General features: G+C 37.5%; 1 protein-coding gene across 2 annotated transcripts in view; it reads right to left on the bottom strand.

Annotated features, from left to right (window-relative positions):
• The window catches only part of nrg2b (neuregulin 2b), a 71,732-nt gene that overhangs the window by 36,034 nt on the left and 19,825 nt on the right, over positions 1–15,873 (bottom strand). The window lies entirely within an intron of this gene.

Below are 15,873 nucleotides of genomic sequence, written 5' to 3'. Positions count from 1 at the left end.
ATTATTTCTCATAATTTCCCTAAATTGAATTTAAAAAATTAGTCACAAATCAAATTAAATATTTGGGGTGTCCCGAGCCAATATCGATATAGGATATTGGTCCAATATCAGACTGAAAACGAATATCGGATATCTGATTCAAATATTCAAATTTCCGATTTTTTATTTCTATTATTTATATAATTCTTTTTTTTATTTTATTAAATTGTAGAATACTGTAAATATTATGTTGAAGGTTAAAATTAATGTAACCAATTGGTTAATAATAAATGGGTCAGTTTTTCTCATACCTATTGTTGCTGACTATCGTTCTCTGAGTAACATCACTTGATCAAGCCTTTTCTAATATTCCACACTATAAAATAAGTAATTGTTATTATTTTATTAAAGAAAAAATAAAGTAATAAAAGTGTGTATGATTCATGCTGATACCTGATCAATATAGGCATCGGCTTATACGCAAGGCTGCAATATCGGTATCATATCGGAAATTAAAAAGTTGTATCGGGACATGTCTATTAAATATAAAAGAAAATTCAGCAGGGACTGATATCTGTCACTTATTGCTTAGATATTGTTGGCTCTTTACATACTAGATCATCAACAGAATGTATCAGCATCAGCAAAAGCAAAGGGAATAGACGTTAAAGTTCTGCAGCAGGTGTATAAATCTGTGAATGGGTCCAGAATCTATCAGTAAGATGTTAGTCAGGTCTCTCAGACCTATGGACATAGGTCAGGTAGTGGAGCCCAGACTTCACAGCAAACATGGTGAAACACTTTTTAGTTGTTATGCTGAACTGCAGTCTGCACAAAATGTCAACATTTTTATTAAATGCATCTTAAAAATGTTCCTTTTCTGCTGCAGTGCTTATGACTGGGCATTTTGCTTTGTTATAGATTCAGTAGTAAAGAATAAGTATATGCTTAGTGTTTTACTAAATGTGACCTTACTTAAAAAAAAAAAGGGCAGAACTTGTACTAAATATAGCACCGTCTCCAACCAAAACTTTCTGGGTTTAACCTCAAAACATTTCCCCTCAAAACTCACTCAGAGACACACTGTGTTATACTTAAATTCAATACGACAATTATTCCCCAGAATCCTATTGTTGTAGTAAAACACTTTAAGTCAGACCTCAGCACTTTGCTATGGATTATCTAGCCATGACAAATTGTTTTCTGTAGGACACTGAGCAACCTGCTTGCTCTGTTTCATCCTGAATGTGGATTATGATATTTTGCCTGAGACCATGAGGAAACCATGGTAGCTGTAATCTAATAACAATAAAGCATATGTGGAGAAAAGATGGGATTTCATTGTGGGAGGGGAAAGATTAGAGCGACTCGAGCCGCATACATTTGACATCTAGCCTAACAATGACAAAATACCTCAGAGAGTAATAATCTGTGTTTTTGTGTGGCTCTTTTCAAAAGCAAACTGCTACACAGTCTGTAAATTGTAAATACATTAGAGAAAAACCAGCATAAATTACCAGGCAATGTCACCAAACAGACCGAGCAGCCCTCCTACTAAACACATGCATAAAGCCTGGAGGAGCTTGTGCCTTGCCTTAAATGCACTTTAGTTCTCCCATGCATTGCAGTACTCTGGCAGCTCAAGGAATGAACACCGCTATATGGTACAGCTGTGCCCTCTCGTCAACACAAAGTTCAATTTCAAATATGCGTGGGCTGGAAGTGTTCAAATAAAAATGAGGTCTACAGAATACCTTTTCTAAAATCACTGTAAGGAGCAGAAAAGGATGAGCAGATTATCTGTGGACTGTGTTACAGTAAATAATTACTTGGTTTAGTCACATTTACAAGAACAGTGCAAAGGCCTCAAATTTTCCATTTAAAAATGTCCCAAATCCTGTTTCAGGTTTTGCCCTAGGGCTGGGCAATATGAACGAAAACTAATATCTCGATATTTTTTCTCAAACTGGCGCTATTCTATATAAATCTCAATTTTTTTTAATCAAAAAAAAGTCTGATTTGAGTCAATTTGACATTTTGAGGTAAATTTGCTGATGAAAAATGCCACAGAGGCACATTTATTAACCAACAGCTGCACAATATGTGCTATTTTTGGCTTTTTCTCCTCTAAGGGACAGCATGTGTGAGTGAGTTCTGTAGTGTGGCTTGTTTAGGGGAAGGTCTTGGCTAGGACGCACTCAGTAATAAATACATCCAACTCTGCTTTTCATGCTGTTCTAAGAAGCAGCAAAAGCAGTAACTGCTAAAACGAGTAATTCAATACAAAATAAGCTGTACATGTATATATGCTGATACAGGCAATATTGTCATTTACGATATTGCCAAAATAGAAAACTTAATATATCCTAAATCTCGATATATTGCCCAGCTCTAGTTTACCCATTTCTTCATGACAGTGTCACATTATACTGTTTCCTTTCCTTTTCATCTTATTTCCCAGTTTATATGACTTTACTGGCTGTTAAACTTCCCGAAATCCTACCAAACAAAAAAGGGTTAATAGAGTCAACCATTATTATTCATTTTACATTTTCTGTGCTTCAGAATTATTTACAAAATCAGAATTAATGCTACGCTGAAATCATGCACGTTTACGTCGCTAGAGGGACATTAGCCAAACCGCTGGATCTGTTTAATGGGGATAATACCATGCATGAATATGCCTGAGATGGTTAAAAAAGGCCGTGTGTTTGTAGATGTTTCTATCGTGATGTGTCACCAGGTAAAATGATCACCAGTTCAGTTAATACACACTCAGCTAAAACTGTCCTTGTACCAGAGCCTTTTCAGTCATAATAATCTGAATGGTTTGTTTGTCACAACACATTAAAAACACACTTCAAACTGCTCGATTTGTAACACGTCACGAGAGATTTTGAACAGAATTATCGTTGGAACTGGACGCATTTTGTCCATTTGTCAAACTTTCTAGACATTTAATCATATGTTTTCTAGTAAAAAAAGTAGTGTGTAAATGTGTGAGATTGTTCCAAAATATGCACGTGAGGCATTTGTGTGTAGGATTTGGTGCCTGATTTTAAATAAAGAGAGCGTGAGTTAAGTGTTTTCCATCAGAGGCCCTATATAATATGTAGGCTTCTCCTGTATATGCTATAGTCACATTCACGTCACTTTGTTGACTGGTGACGAAAAGAAGTAAGAAAAAACTAATAAAACTCAGCTGGAAGTCGAGTAAAAAAAAATTTAGGGCGTGAGGTCACTGATGTGAGCAAAAACAGGATGCTGAATACAAACTACAGAACAGGGTGACAATGCAGATAAAGTCAAAAGAATCACACCACACACACAACCCTTGTTTTAACTGCTGATTTTAAACATTTTTACTGCTGATTTTAAAGGTGCAGCCTGCAACTCTCATAAAAGTGACTTTTTGTCATATTTCCTAAAGCTGTCACTATGTAAGGACAGCTTTACATGAAACTAGTAGTTTATGTGAAAAAAACAGTCTCATTGAGCGCCCCCTGCTGCTCCTGCAGATTGCAAGAAAGCACCGCAACCGAGCAAAAATAACCAATCAGAGACAGGATTGTGTTTGATGGACTGTCTGACAGCTATTGTCACAGGCCCCGCCCCTTTCCTGGAGGAGCTAGAGTGCCGTCTTTTTACAGTGTATGGTCTGGAGGAGTAGAAGATGGAATTGGTGACTTTTCTGCTTGAAACGTAATTACTGCTGCTTGATCTACATTATGTTTGAGTTGTAATTGTTACACTAGAACTCTGCGGTGCATGTGTTGTTCATGTGTGCGCAGCAGCCTCCGTGTGGGCTGCTGTAAGTGACACGTGTTGTTGCTGCTGCTGCTGAGGTGTGTGTACATTGAGAGAGAGAAGCGCTGCAGTAATGTGCTTTTAACAGAGCATGTTATATTACTGTGATGTTGCTGTCTGGCGAACGTTAGCTTGTTAGCTCCTCTGAGGGAGGGACTTTGGAAAGTTTGGAGGCAGGGCAAGAGAGCAGCGGGGAGGGAAGGGGGAGAGAGGGATCTGAAAGTCGCGGACTGCACCTTTTATGTTCTTATAGATATTAAAACTATTAAATGTTTTCTCTTGCACTTTTCAATCATGTAAAGCACATCGAAATGCTTTATGTATGAAATGCGATATGCAACATTTTTTTAAATTTGCCTCGCCTTGATTATAACATGAACTAAAAATACAAGAGTCAGTGTTGGTCCCACACCAGGTGGAAGATGACCGGAAATTATAAAAACTAAAGAAATAAAACGTATTCAGGAGGCACTACATACTGTTTCTTTCCACTTATTTACAAAGGTATTTTTATAATCTGTGTTATCACTCACTTTGTCATTATGCTCTATAGTTGTTTTTTCATAAAATTCTGAGCAAAACGTTCCAGTCAAACAAAAGAGGGCACTTAAATTAAGAAATAAAAGAAAAGGGGTTATTTGAACCATAAAAGTTTGAGAACCAGGTAAACCAATGCGAGCAGCTTTGAGAAGTGAACCTGGGTATTAATGAGTTCCTCTGCACAGGAAACACAGAGGTTTTGTACAAAAATGTATGCTTTATACGCATCATACTGTATCTATTCTATATCCATGCAAATGACAATGTCAGATTAACTTCCTACATATTCTCTCTGCAATTCATGCTCCTCATCCTTACCTTGGATTCCTTCATAACGCCTATAAATTAAACCAGGCTCCAATAAAATGAGCTACAGTCTTTGAACATTTTCTGAGTTTATCAGCTCATCAACAAAGTCCTTGTACGACTCCCGAGAGTATATATTTTTTCAACTCCATTTAGAGGTGATAGCTGAAGCGATCCTATTAGAAGTCATGATAAATGCGTTCATGCCAAGCATTCTTATTAGTCTCCTATGGTTTAATTACAAATAGCATTGGTTTTAGAAGCTGTGAGACACAGAGATGGACTAGTCTACTGCTGCTTGATGTCCCAAAACCAGATGCTGTTGAGCTAGACTGGAATGAGTCAATAGCAGAGATGATCATAGACGTAGCAAATTCAATCTACTGCTAAACCTATCTCGATGCCCAGTTTTCCATTTTACTGCATCGTTGATCAGAAACGCATTAATTATGAGCATGAAATTATACATATTCCAGCCAAAAAAAAAAAAAAAAAATCAAACCTGACTTTTGAGCATTTCATTACTCAAGTCTAAGGTTGGGGCAGCACGTTGGTGTATCCAAATCCAATTTATTTATAAAGCACATTTAAACACAAACAAGGTTTGACCAAAGTGCTGTACAATAAAACAAAATATATACAAGAAATACAACATTGAACATTCAAAGACAATATCTGTTAAAAATGACATTGACTCACACGGTGTTCAAAGCCACAGTAAATAAATGTGTTTTTAAAAGAGATTTAAAAATAGAACAGAAGAGTCCTCTCTTATATTTAAAGGTAGCTCATTCCATAGCCTGGTCGGCAAAACTCAGAGATTGGTCACAGACTTCTTGAAATATTTGTTCATAGTGTACAGACTAAACAAGACTTTGGAGTTGTTGGGACCAAAGAGAACAGCTTTGGATTCATTAAAACAAAAAATTAAGACATCCATGCCTTAACCTCATTTAAACAGTTAAAATGCCGCAGAACAAAGCAGGAATCATTGGGTATCAAGGGCATGTAAATCTGACAATCATCAGCATAACAATGAAACGAGATGCCATATTTCCTCATTATTGACCCCAGAGGTAGTAGGTACAGGGCAAAAAGAAGGGGACCAAGAATAGGCCCTTGAGAAAAACCACAAGACAGATGCGCAGAAGCAGATGTAAAACAGTCAATTTTTACATTAAAAGTTCTGTCACGCAAATATGAATAAATTCAGTTAATAGCTGCCCCATTATTCTCAACCCAATGCTCTAGTCGGGAGAGGTGAATACAATAGTTCACCGTATCAAAAGCAGCAGTGAGATCTAAAAGCAAAAGGATCACTGTGTTCCCTGAATCCGTTTCCAGGGAGATATCATTAAAAACCTTCAACAGTGCAGTTTCTGTAGTAGTTAGCAAGTCTACAAGAAAGTCCGAGGTTCATGTTTACTGCATGAGTGTGCAGTTTCACCCTGTGCTTGTGTGGGTTTTCTACTTTCTCAGCTCAGTTCATTTTTGAGCACGGCAGACATTAGCGAGGTTAGTTAGTTAAAATGAAACATGCTTGTTGAGTGGAAGAGTTCATACTTAAGCATAGTAAACAGAAGTATCTGCTTACAGTAAACAACCAAACTGATCTACTATTATGCATGACAATGGAAGAACCTGGAGAACCCCCTTACAGAAAGTCTGGGATGAAAAACATTCTTGCAGTTGATATGTTGTTGCTAACCTTTATGTTAATGTAAGTCGTCAATGTGTGAGTTTTTATTCAGTAAGGGAAATTCAACACATTCAAAAGGGCCAAGAAGTCATCTGGTCAACAGCAAATGATTTACAAATCTTTTCAAAAACGTTTCTTTGTAACAGCTCCATTTCCTAACAAGGGGGAATAAAGGGGAGATCTTTTTGGGGCCCATCCATGAAGTCAGCAAAATGATGGTCCATTGTTCTATGAATCTGTAATAACCACATTTATTTATCTGGATAATATCCACTGTTATCCAGGAAGTTGCCATCTTAAAGATGTAAATCCTTGTTTTAATCAGAAAAAAATGGGTTGAAAGTGACCAAAAATGGTGGAAAAGGTGGTGAAAAGGGATTTTAAAAACCACAGAAATTGGTTAAAAATTGCAAATTAGAATGGCCAAAAAACAGAAAAAGTGGTAAAAAGGTTTCAAAGTGTCAATATTTGCTTAAAAGTGGCAGAAAAAAAGTAGGAAGAATTAGTTTAAACTGGCAAATAATGGGCATGAAAAATCTTGAATGTGGTTAAATTGGCAAAAATAAGCATGAAATATGATGAAAAAGAAGTTAAAAGTGACAATAATGTGTCGACATATGCAACATTAGATGGGAAAAGTTGTGGAAAGGGTTTATATACAAGTGCCGAAAATGTCTTGAAAATGTAAAAAAAAAAAGCTCAGAAAAAGCAGCGGAAATTGACGGAGAAAATAGCAGAAATAGGGGTAAGGTAGCAAAAATATGGGAAGAAAAAGTTATAAAAGTAGGTTAAAATATGACAATTTTGGTGTAATTACAGAAAAATAAAAAATACGCTTAGTTTTCTTAAGTCATCTGGCGACCCCTTCCCAGTGACTTGCCACCCCAAGGTTGAGGAACCCTGATTTAAGGGTTCGATTTATAGGTGCAAACGTCAAACAAGCAAAGCCTTTACATTCACTCTGGGTTATGTATGAGAAGAGAAAGCGACTGTCCCAGATACACGCGCACAAAGTAGATTCACACATCCCACACAGTGCGGGCACAAAGCAAGCCTTAACATGTCTAATTCTGCAGCTGCACTGACACACATTTTCCACATTGTGTGTGCGTGTTGGACTGATTTGAGCGTGTACACTTTATTGTCTGCACTGATGGATGTGTGTGTGTACACACTCCAAGTTGCTGATCCAAGCCTTCTGTATCACTGAGTGATGGGAGAAATCCTCAGTGAGAGTGCAGAGAGGGGTGAGGGGGGTGAGGGTTGCCACACATGGACTGCAGCATCTGGCCAATAGTCGGTGACCAGCTTGCTTCACAATCCAATCACACGTGACCAGCGCTCCCATCAGCCGTCCATCAAGAGGTCCTTCTTTCAAGGTCAGCTGACGCTCCCCACCACCGCCTCCTCCTCACCTAACAACCCACCCACCGCTCTCCCTCGCTCTCCAGCAATACAAGCATCAACAAAATGGATCTAATTTCTGCCTAAGCATGATCCAATAACAGAGAGCGATACGCAAGCCAAACCAATTAGGTGTGTTTTCAGACAGATATGACACCCCGGCAAGGCAGCGCCGGCAGCACGCCTGCACACACATGTGCTGAATGTGTGCGTGTAGCAGGTCAGCTGATAGACTCGTGACACAGGGAGTACATTCATAAATAGTATGAAGATGAGTGAAAGAGAAAGCAGCCGGCGCTTGTGTAAGGTGTGTGTTCATGCTTGTACAAAAGAGAGAAAAGATTCTTCTATCTCGTTCTGCGATCGGTGTGATTTCTGCAGCGCACAGCTGTCACCATGGAAACCAGGGTGGAAGCAGAAGATAGATTGAGAAAGAGAGGATGGGAAGCAGTAAGAGACGGACAAATCAGATTGAAAAAGAGTAGGAGAGAGGGAGTGTGTGTGTGTGTGAGAGAGAGAGAGAAAGCAGTTTGTTGGTGAATGACAACAGGCCTTCATGCAGATCACCTATAGCTAACCTCTGCACAGCAACAACATCCAGCCTCGGGGCTTCCCCTGCAGGGATGAGTGACTATGCATGCGTGTGTGGCCAACCAGTGTTATACTCAGTCAACGTGTGATTGACTGTCACATCCACATATACATTGAAGAAAATTATTCTGGTGTGTGTGTGTGGTTGCAAGAGTAGAGTATAATCAATAAATCATTCCTTTCCTCCCCTGTCTTGCTTCACACACACACACACACACACACACACACACGCACACGCACACGCACACGCACGCGCACGCGCACACACACACACACACACACACACACACACACACACACACACACACACACACACACACACACACACACACACACACACACACACACACACACACACACACACACACGACCTTGTCTCTCATCTTTGTTGATGTACATTTCTCTCTATACAGCGCCGTCAACTCTATCATAGCATCACAACACATCCTATATGATTATGATCACTATCTTTTTTTTTTTTTTAATCAATTTGTTTTGTGTTATTATTATGACACAAAGGTACTAGACTGTGCAATCAAAGACAAAAACAGAGGTTTGTCTCCTGCAGGATGTACAGTCATAGTCAAGCATTTTTTTGAAAGACAGAAAGAGAAGAGAAGTGGGTGTAAAACATTCAGAGAGACAATGTTTGACTGACAGAAAGAAAGATGTTGAGGATAGATAGATAGATAGATAGATAGATAGATATATAGATAGATAGATAGGATGTGCAGAGTTGCTAATAAATAGTTAATGAGAGGCTTGCGGGTAAAACGATGGAAAAAGCTATTCTCTCATTCCCCTCCACAGAGTTGAGAGTCATGTGCAAATCACTCTGCTCTCCACCTGTCCTCATTTATCTTCTCCTTCTTTCCCTTCCCTTCTTCCTGTTTTCTCTCCAACACTATCTTTTCTTCCTCACCTCTCCAATCATCTCCTCCCTCAATCGTTTATCTTTTATCCTCCGTTCCTCAACTATTTTTCACCTCTCATCGCTCATCAGTCTAACGCCCCAACCCCTCCCTCACACACATCATTAATTGGAGTCTTGTAGATCAGACTAACAGACATCACTCTCCTGATAAAGGGATTAAAGCATTGATCGCATCCGTCCTCTATAAGGAGCTAAAGGTTCTTTGGACAGGAGGCGTCCCACTGTAGAAGCCACAAAAAGATGCAGCAGAGTCGATTATATGCTGCATCTTGGAAAGACTGAAAACCATCATCAACTCTTAGTGTGCCAGAAGGTTCCATTGATTTTTTTTTTTTTTTTTTAAATGTATACATTTTGTGTTCAACACTTTTAATTCACTTGAAAGGTACCTGAACTGATTCAAGTAGACAAATCAAGTGATTCAAAACTCTAAACTAGATGTGGTGCAGAAAAGGCAGCCACAAATGAGTCTATCTTACCTCGTGTAACCCATAATTAAAAGTGCTGACCCTGTATTTATTTACTGTATGGAGAATCGGGGCCTTAACATGAATAATGAGCTGGGTTGTTGAGTGTAGTGTGTGTAGAATTGTGAAAACAATCAATCAGTTTCTCTCTTGTGTCGGAGAAGGTTTAAGTTCTGCTTAAAACACCACTAATTCATCTCATTAGTAAATAAATGAAATACGTAGCTAAATCTATCCCAATGTAATGTCACTCCTATCAATAGGCAGTCACATGGTAATACGCTTGTTATCCAACATTCAAAAGATTTTTTAAAATAAAAAAATAAGTAAGTTCCTCACTTACTGAAATGAGAGGTTATTAAAGTATTTCCATGTGACTGAATTACACATTAAAAGTGATGGTAAGTGATTGGCTGCCAACTTGCCATTGTGCATAAAAGGCCAAACAACATTTCCACTTTTACTGAAACACATTCAGCGCTCTGTGCCAGCAAATATTCATTAAGAGTTACATCTTCACTCTGCAGCTTTGCACCAAATAACAGAGACAGGTAGCTGTTTTAATACTGAGACCCACAGACCCCGGTGAGATAACCTCATTAAGTTCATCTTTGCCTGTGTTTTCTTCCTGACTGGTCCACCTGCATTGTTTCAGACTGGAGTAAAATGCAACAAGTCAATACTGTGACTGAGTCCAGGTTTTGCTGCTATGAATGTGAACTAAGCCCTTACTAAAGGAACATTTGTGAGCTAGTTTTCCAACTGCATTTTATTGCTATATCATGTGAATCTAAAAAGACTCAAGTTGCAGAGGATGGTGAAATTGCTGTGAAAGCACATGGTCCCTCATTCAAAATTTCAGCACTAAAAATTAAAATGATCTGTTTTAGCTAATTCAAAACTAAAGAAATGAGACCAATTTCACATGAAAGATGACACTATTTTAAATGTGTCAGCAGTTATTTGGAAAAACTTTGAAAGGCTATAAGTTAGCTTTAACCAAAAGCCAAGATAATCGATGAACTTAGACTATTATTACCTTGTTGCTAAGTAAATGTTAGCCTAAAGTTAGCCTTAAGCTAAGTGACTGTTCGCCTGGAGCTAAGCTAGCATTAGCTTGAGGCTAAACTAACATTGGCCTGAAACTACACAGCACTAGATTCATGGGGTAATGAGGCAAAATTAATTTACGAAGATGCATTACATTTTTGTCAAAGATTGTTTTTATATGTTCAAAAGTACAACGCTACACAGTCATGGTGTTCTACCGGTCTAGGGGTTTGATGAAATACTGAAGGGCACCAGCAGAGGTCTTACTGTCGTTAAAGTGTGGTGGATTAATGTCCAGACAAAGTTACACTGAAGTTACAAAGGCTATCGCTTAATGGGTGCTAGTTAAACTTTCAGCCTGTTAATTTGGAGGAGGATCCAGGACTGATAGAGGTAGGCGGAGCGGCTTCGGGGGCGTCAGCACAAAGAAGACCAAAGTGCTCCTTATGTGGCGCTAACAAGTGTGAATCACAGGTCTGCGGATCGAGTCTGGAGCCATTTGCTTTACTGTCAGTAAATCTACAGCGTCACTATGCAGAAGCCTATGTGCAACACTTTCAGACTGTGAATAATAACGGGAATATCAGTACAATGCTCTAATTATTATTAATACCGGTAGTAGTAGTTTAGAAAAAGACAGCTGATCCTTCCTTCAGTAACTGGGACAGACTGCTGTGCCTCAGCACCTGAATATAAAAGAACAATAGTTTATGTCTGAACAGATTATGTTCAAGGTTCACATTTATTTTGCAGCTCTCTCAGATTGAGTTTTGAATTTCCTAAATCTATAAGTTACATTTTTTTGTGTACTTTATTAAAATAGTCTGTTATCGATGGAGGCAACCACTTTCTCACACTGAACACGCGTGTGTCTTGTTAATTCACAGAATAGAGCTACCACAACTTTTGGTGCCTGTGCTAAAAAGCACAACAGCAGCAGCTTGACACATCATACCGGTCCTTAAAGGGACCACAATGTTTATACGAAAACCCTGAACCATGAACGCAAACCTTTTTTCCATGTAATGCTGAATACTGTCTATGATAATGTCTGCTGTGATCACTACACAACTGGGTTATTTTATATAAAAAAAATAAGTCTGCATGGTTCCAACATCCTACATTTTTCAGTGTTTACTAATTAGGGCTGAACGATTAATTGCATTTGCGATGTTATCGCGATATAAAACGCAATTTTCTAATCGCAAAGGCTGTGATTTTCTTTTCTTTTTTTTTCTTGTCCTGTCTTGTACTGTCCTGTTAAGTTCAGAGAGTGTTTAATAAGTGCAGTCCACATGTTTACATGTTTCATGGAACGTGAAGTTAGATATGTTGAAGAGGTAAAGCCACAAATTTGTTTGCTTTATTGTTGTAATCTGTGCTTTAAAATGTATATTTTATATCTATTTAAAGTTTGAATAAATCTAAAATTGCTTATTATGAAACGGTTTGATTTATTGCTTGTGTTCTTTGAAAAATTACATGACAAGAGGCCATTAAAAACATAATTGCAAATTAAATCGCAATCGCAATTTTGAGGAAAAAAAAACAGCAATTTAAATATTTGCCAAAATGGTTCATCCCTATTACAAATTCATTTACCTATATCACCTTAATAATTGTAATTGTTTAGGATCTCTGTGCAATAATGTGAAGATTCAGTGTATCATTCACAAATTCACAAGATGCAATTACAATCAGATTTGCAATTAATTAGTCATTTTAAAAAAATCTATTCTCATCACTAGATTAGATATAATAAAAGTGATTAAAATCCATGACTTGAAATTGGGGACAGCTAAATTTGGAAAAATATGAAAGATTTGTCTCCTCAAACCTCAGGCACGTTTCTAATTTAAAGATGATTGGATTTTTTATTTCATTTTTCTTCACATTTACAATGTGTTATTTCTAATGTTCTAAGTAGGAGTTATTTTAGCTAAAATGTATTCAGTAATTTAGAAAGAATTTGGGTTTTTTTTTTTCAATCTACTGTCATCTTATAAATAGTGACAAGCTATGCAGACCCTCTTAGACAGCAACGCCATAGACACTGCGGTCCAGGTGACACATAGCAGATAAATGAAGGACACTAATGGAAAAAGACAGTGGACCTCAGTAAATGAGGTTAATAAAGGTAATGACATGCCAAACCGCTGAGAAAAAGCGGAATAAATTACAATGTGCACCTTATGCTACTTTCTCCCCTTTAGCTAAACACGCATTACTGTGCAAACCTTTCGGGCAAGTGAGTAAAAACGCTGAACTAAGAGTTCTTACAGAATGAAAACAGTCATTGTATATTTTCAAAATGAAAAAAAAAAGTGCGCAAACAAAACTAAAAAACAATCAAATCATGTTTACTTGTTAAACTCTTTGTATTCCCACCCACATCATCTATGTTTGCTAGACTTAAACACTATCAGTGATCACATGAATGATCCTCCAATGATATTAAACAGCTGCTCATGAATATTAGTTTCCATGTGCGTTAGCATCACATTAGCTTCACATGTAGAAAGCAGCTGTTTGGGAGACTTTAAACAGTGAGACATCCTTGATTAATACAAAAAAAACTAATCTAAAGAATTTGGGTTTCTTTTTAAAGATTAATGATCTGTAATTATTAACTCATTTTTTCCTGATCACTGCATATCAACAGACTCAAGAAGTCATCTAAAAGTGGGTCAAAATATCTCTATAAAAAACACCTGAATATATTCAACATCGTACAAAAACAAGAGATGGACATTCCTTATTATCATATATTTGCAAACCACACTGAAGAGCACCAATGTCTTTAGGAAAAAAAAATGTTCTGTGGACCAACATGATTAAATTGGATCTTTTATACTGTAAGTGTCCCATTATCGCAGGGAGACATGAAGTTTTCTCTTTACCAGAAAACAATGAAGGAAAGCCGGAGACCTTACGCAGTGATCAAGAAGTCAGCAACGCACACTGTCTGACAATGTAAAGTAGGTTAAGCTTTATTGACTGCTTCACAGAGGGCCAGCATGGTTTGGAAAGCTTTTTTAAACTAAAATATTTATTTTAAAATGCAATTAATATAATATAGCTTATCTCTATGGTATTACATTTGGTGAAATATGTTACAGTATAGGTCTGGGGGATGGGGGGCGGAACGCTAAATAAATATGTCTTGGGTAAATACTTATTTACGTCACTACAAAGACACCAAACACAGCAGCCTCTGTGCCAGAGTACAGAGAGACGATTATTTGTTTCTACTTTCTACACATTAACTTTAGGACTTTCTGACCTGCTTACTTACTGCTTAATGAACCCCTCTCTGTTCTAACAGGTGCTGCATCTACAGCACAACCCAGTGCTTTCCTGCTTAGCGCTGATCTTAAAGCCATTAGCTGTAAAATTAAATGGAAACTGGTTCTTTTTAAAATAAGATTATTGTTGGCAAAAGTCCTCAAAGGAGAGAACTCAAATGGAAAGAGAAGAGGAGGTACTTCAGGACCCCGAAGAAAGAATAATAATATAACAACTATATCGTGGCTTCGACCACAACCTCCCACAGTGGAGCAATGGACTCAAAAACATGTATACATGATGTATTTTAAATTGGCATATTTTGTTGTAAAATGTAAGACTGACTGCCCTCTATGGGTTGAAACGCAGCTATTACGATCACATTTTGCTACTGGCTGACGATGGTGTTTTGACCATCACTTTTGACCCCGCCCCTCCTAAAAAAAAAAAAAAAAAACTAGCACCTGTCGACTTTGCAATCTGGTGAGTAGGTTGGATTGAGAGAACTGTGAATGGAGAGTTATAGTGAGTATTGTGTAGGTAGTTAGCATAGCATGGATTGGTATTTGGACATTTTATAGTATAGACTGAACGTGTCTTAAATGCTCCAGGAGCCCCGCTCATAATTAAGGCATTTTTTTTAAATTTCCAGGCTAGACAGATGTTCACCAAAACCTCTGGGTTCAGTTACTCTGTCAGTGGTTCTTAACCCGGGTTCGATCAAACCAGGGGATGGTTCGTGGCCTCAGGGGCAGGGGTCGAGACACATACAGCAAACGTGTCACGCTAGAGCTGGGCGATATATCGAAATTCAAGATATATCGAGTTTCCTAATTTGGCTTTTTGGAAAATTACAATAGTGTTTATATATATATATATATATATATATATATATATTATAGGTAAATTTGTATTAAAATACAAATTTCATGAGTCACTGCTTTAGCTATTTTTTAGAACAGCATGAAAAGCACAGTTAGATGGATTACTGAGTGCGTTCTAACCCAGATCTACCCCCAAGTAAGCCACACTCCAGAATTCACTCACACATGCTGTCCCTTTTAAAAGAAAAAGCCAAAAGTGGCACATATTGTGCAACTGTTAAATAATAAATGAGCCTGTGTGGCATTTTGCATCAGAACATTTAACCCTGAATTGTCTTTCTGGTAATACTTAATTTGAAATAAAATTATTGAGATTTATATCATATATTGCCATTTTGAGAAGAAATATGAGATGAGTTTTGGTCCATATCGCCCAGCCCTATGTCACAGAAAATAAATTTCCATGCTAAACTAGTTTTATCTAAAGATAAAATATGTCAACAATATTAAGGCAAAAAAAATAAAAAATCAGCCGACTTACGTGCATGTGTCCCATCTTATTTTTCCAATTACAAAGGTTTTTAATGAATGCATTGACGATGCTTGCTAGGTTCAGTACCTCAGGAATGTTTATTATTCTAATTGTGTTCTGACTTTTTTATGAAAATGAGATAAAACAATAAAATATAGTGTTGCCAAAGAACAATGTTTGAAGGTAAGATCTTCAGCATTTTGTTGTGTACATGTAAAAGTTTCCAAACATTTCCTAGAAGCAGTCAGTCATTGAAGCAGCCCAAGTAGGTTTGAATATAGCAGCAAGTTGACAGAATTCACTCAAATGTTCCATAAATTTAATCTGCACATCATGTTGCAAACAGACTCTCCTTTACGTGGTGAACTGTTTTAATGTACTGTAGGGAAATGATATAGAAGCTGGTATGTGTAAGCCAATCAAACATAAAGCATGCGTCTACTACAATCACATAA

Source organism: Gouania willdenowi, chromosome 10, assembly GCF_900634775.1.
Source record: "Gouania willdenowi chromosome 10, fGouWil2.1, whole genome shotgun sequence".
NCBI lineage: Eukaryota > Metazoa > Chordata > Actinopteri > Blenniiformes > Gobiesocidae > Gouania > Gouania willdenowi.
Note: the sequence above shows the minus strand (reverse complement) of the source record. Positions and strands in the feature narration are given on the sequence as shown.